This window comes from Lepeophtheirus salmonis, chromosome 1, assembly GCF_016086655.4.
Source record: "Lepeophtheirus salmonis chromosome 1, UVic_Lsal_1.4, whole genome shotgun sequence".
In the NCBI taxonomy this organism is placed as follows: Eukaryota; Metazoa; Arthropoda; class Copepoda; order Siphonostomatoida; family Caligidae; genus Lepeophtheirus; species Lepeophtheirus salmonis.
Window position 1 is genome coordinate 7,131,739 of NC_052131.2, and position 4,757 is coordinate 7,136,495.

Below are 4,757 nucleotides of genomic sequence, written 5' to 3' on the forward strand. Positions count from 1 at the left end.
ATTGTGGTGAATTTTTTTCATACTAAACTAGATTTTTGCTTTTATTGCCTAGAAGGTCAAAATAATCCATTTGTATCCCACGATTCAAAAATATTTTTAATTCTTAATTTCCAATTGGGAGTATTTCTACATAACAGCTATATAAATTATCAATTAAACCCTTTGTACAAAAAAAGTAAAAGTGGATTTTCATATGTTGTTTTCTATAATTATAATATATAGCTGAGAAATTTATATATGTTTTTCGTCTACACAAAAGCAACTTAGAATGATGTTTCTCAAATTGAGGTAAACCCCTATTGTTTTCTTCGATGTATAATCGTCAATTTCTATTAAATATATAATCTTATTAAGGCTTTGGATGAACTGCAAATTGTATTTAAAGTAACCAAAATTGATCGTCACAATAAAATTTGAAAGGCCATAATGGGGCCACGACAAGTTTTTACTAAGAAATAAAGATTTTACTCTATAGTTTAAATTACTGGGTATCTTAAGTCATTCTACAAATTTGAATATAATGATTATAATTGACTTAAGTATGTCTATCAAATATTGGCCTATTTGTGTATATATATAAATAATCAAGAAGTTAGGATTTGATCCTTTTCATGTTGATAAGTTGACTCACTTAATATGTCTTACACCCCATATTTTTCAATTAGAGTCTATAAATCAAAATCCTTCTGCAAAGATATATAAATAAATGATGAAGACCGGATATGATAATTGTATTTTTAATATATTTTGCAACCGGAAACTGTTGTAACAGTCTCTTTTCTCCAATATTAAAAAGCTAAATCTACAAAATGTATAATATAATGCAGATTACTGGGAAAACATATTTAAGATATTGTAATAAGGGTCAGTTACGACTAAGTGTTACAAATGTTCTTCAATGGTATATTCTTCTTTTTTTTTTAGAAATATTTTTACGCGTCACAGCAAGGATGTCTGTAAGGGCTGGGATAGTGAATTTCTCCAATCCTTAATACTGAATAATGATGTAAAATATAAATCATATTATAGTACATGGACTAAAAAGTACAGAGTACAATAAAGAAAAAATGTTTTTTTTTGTTCATAATGGGCTTTTAAAAAAATTATTATTATTATATATTTTTATTTGCTTTATGGAGCAGAGACCCCATAAAGCAAATTTTCAAGCTATTGTTTAGCTTGGGTAGTATTTTTCCCCATGAAGAAGCAGTGTAATATTCAAACACAAAATTGTTTTGGGTCCATTGTTTTGGAAGTAACAAAAGTAACGTCACACTCATTACAATAACTCACAAACTAAACAACAGATAGTCATGGAATTTTAAAAGCTGTTTTTGAAGATGGATACCTACTGAAAATGAGGTGTATTAAAATGTGTTAAGCCCGGAACTTCTCAGTCCATGACTTATCTTAAACTGTTATAATACATTGAATGTTAATGATTCAACAACGCCTTAAAATGTCTAGTTATTTCACCCCCAAAAAATTTTATCTTGTATGATTTTATTTATTTCTAACTCATTCTCATTTTTTTTACAGTTGAAACATTAGACTGTTACAACCTTTTAATAGATTCAAACAGTAACAAAAATACGAGGTCGTTGATATGTTGTTTTAAATTTTGGTTTGATATGGGTTAATCCAGCACCCGCTAATTGAAACCAAAATAAAATAAAGAATATTTTTTGAAACGACGTAGCTCAATGGACAACGTGCTCGGGATATTTTTTTAAACTCAATGTGTGTAGGTTCGTGTCCCGGTCGTTCCGAGATCAGGGAATATACTTATTGCGTTTAAACTTCAAAGAGAATTCTTAGGTCATATGGAGTAATTGTAATATTTTAATTTTTACTTTTAAGTAATCCGTGCAACTCCATCTGAAAAACTTAAGAAACATTTAAATAAAAGTGTTAAAACTATAAAACTGGCAAAATTTGTAAAACATGGTCATATTTTTTTTTTGTGTTTATACATGTTTTGCTTTATTTTTTATTAGGTCAATGTTGCAATAGGTGCACACTGCGTTGCAAGTTTCCATCAGTTGGGGGGCTTAGTCCTTAATGTTGATATAAGTCATTTTATTGATATTATTACTATTATATATACTACGAGTTGTTATTAAGTGTTTAAATAATAATTGAAGATAATTCCCCAATAAATATTAGGCATTACTTTTTAATTTTCGTGAACAAACTCACGCGTAGTTACTCAAAAAAAATAAAATAATAATATTACGTTCGAAAGAGTTATTTTGGTTTTAGAGCAATACTTGGCTGAGTTTTAGTAACACTCACTCGTTTCTAAATCTCAACAAAATTTAGTTTTTATTCTATATAATGTAATTATTTTCTTCTTCAGTATAAAACACAAGCTCTATGTTTCATGCAAAACCCCTGCAAGATTTCATTATTATGAATATATTGTTCATTGTTAGATCATTAGTTTTATAATCATACATAAAAAATACTTTACTTTAGTAGCGTATACATATGATACAAATTTGGAGAGTTAAATGCTTTAGCCAGCACCAAAAAGGGGCTAGCAACACTAATGTACATAAGTATTTTTATATGAAGATAATTGTTCAAAACAACATGTTTAAAGTATGTATAATGAATATAATATTCAAATAATTTCTTCGAAGAAAACAGGTAAACTTATTTTTTTGAGCTCTTTAAAAATTTTTGTAATCTGTCTTCATTATGCCTCATATATAGTGAAGTAATTACAATTTTGTAGTAAGAAACCTTATTTTTTTTTAATAAGGGGATGTTTGAAGTCAGTATGGATGATTTACTATTAATAGGGGACAATTACTACTATTGAACTTCCCCTCCTTCCGCGTGATTATGACCCAGATTTGTCATTATCAAGTCTTGAGAAAATATGGTTGAAATAATAATCATAACTTGTTCATTTAATACGTTCACCGCCATGTCATAATTTATTCATAATTTTTTTTTAGTGGATAACGAGTCGTTTATGCATTTCTTCTACCAATATGGAACTTTCAAAATAATACTGGTTTGTTGCCATTCATCTCAGGAATTGAGCCCATTTAAAAGCAGACTCTTTAAATTCAATTATTAGGTGTAAAATTTATCAAATCAAAACATATTAATATGTTTTTTTAACAATAATATCTACTTTGTTTAAACTCCAGTCTCCTTTTTTTAGGGAGGGGGGGGTTCTCTCTTTTTATTGTTAAAGTCGTATATTTCGTCATTGTCGTTGTCGTTTATTTAGTTATTTTTGGGTAATCTACTTCTAACTTTGAATGTTGAAATTTTATTTTATTTTGTACCCATAATATAGTTTTATGCCTATTTTGTGTGATTTTTTTACACTTAAATGATTCACTAAATGAAGTTTTCTATTTTAGGGCAAAAAACGATAAAGACGTATTTGTAAAAAGAAAAATTTAACACCCTCAACTTTACTACCAGACAAAAAAGTTGTGTATGTTTCTTCATTTCATTTATAGGGATCCATGGAAGGTAAAAAGAAAACAAAAACTTCTCCTGTGAACGTGCTAAGGTATTTTTTTAGATTACTTTTCTGTTATATCTATTTGTAGACCAACGGCGTTAATGAAATTCTTTATTTATATATATACAAATTTGGCTAAAAGACAGTTTTAGCTTTTTACAAGTAGTAAGACATTTATTCACTCAAAATTCAACTTTAAACATTTTTTGCATAAATTATAGAACTTTTTCAAATCAACACCTATAAATTATATATCTTGAAAATCTACTTTTATCTGTTTGTTTTTACTAAGTTTCAACATTTACATTTTTATGTCTGATGATCTGACCTTAAAAACCAAATTTGATGTTCTATTTTTTTAAAAGACTGTTTTATGATAACTTTCATTCAGTAACAAATTCAAATATTATCTACACTATATTATCTTATTAAAACACGATGAATATATATATTTTTTCAAAATCATGGGACTCACACGAAAAAGTCTTACTTAAAAAAATTATACCAATTATAAACAGTCATTACATCATACATCATACACTAAATAAGATTTCAAATTGAGTTTTTGTATAATAAACGGCATTTCATTTTTAATTTGAATCGGAGTATGTCCGAACAAAAGCAAAGCATTAATATAAATAATTTTCCTTTTACTAAGATCAAAGTTATGATCCAAAATCTTACTATAGGACGCTGGCCCAAAGTAAACAAGATAAATAATATTTTTTGATATACTTTTACATCTCAGATATAGGTAATTTGTTTGTTGGTTCACACAGACTCAAAATATATGTCATTTTGAAATTTGGTGTAAAACCTTCCAATAATTGTGCACTACATATCAGAAGACTCTATCGTTGCCTATTTATAATGGCTAAAAAGAAAGACCAATATTGTCTACTCATGATAAAATATATTAAAACAATAGGATAAAGTATAATAAAATAATATGATAAAATCTAATGAAATTTTATGGTAAAATGAAATGATATAATATCGTAGAATTAAATGAGATAACATGAATAAAATTAAATGCAATAATAACGGGTAATTGTGATTAAAAACAGATTAGTAAAATTATTGATAGAATTTATTGATAAATGTAAGAATGAAAAACAAAACAAAATTACATGTGGAATTAAAGTAGTTACTTTTTTAAAAATCTCTTGAAACCGTAGAGTGAAGACGTTCTTTTCAGCTCTTTAGGGAGGTATTTCAATATCCGTATAGTTCGATTAAAAAAACTCTGTTGGAGGTAATTACTATT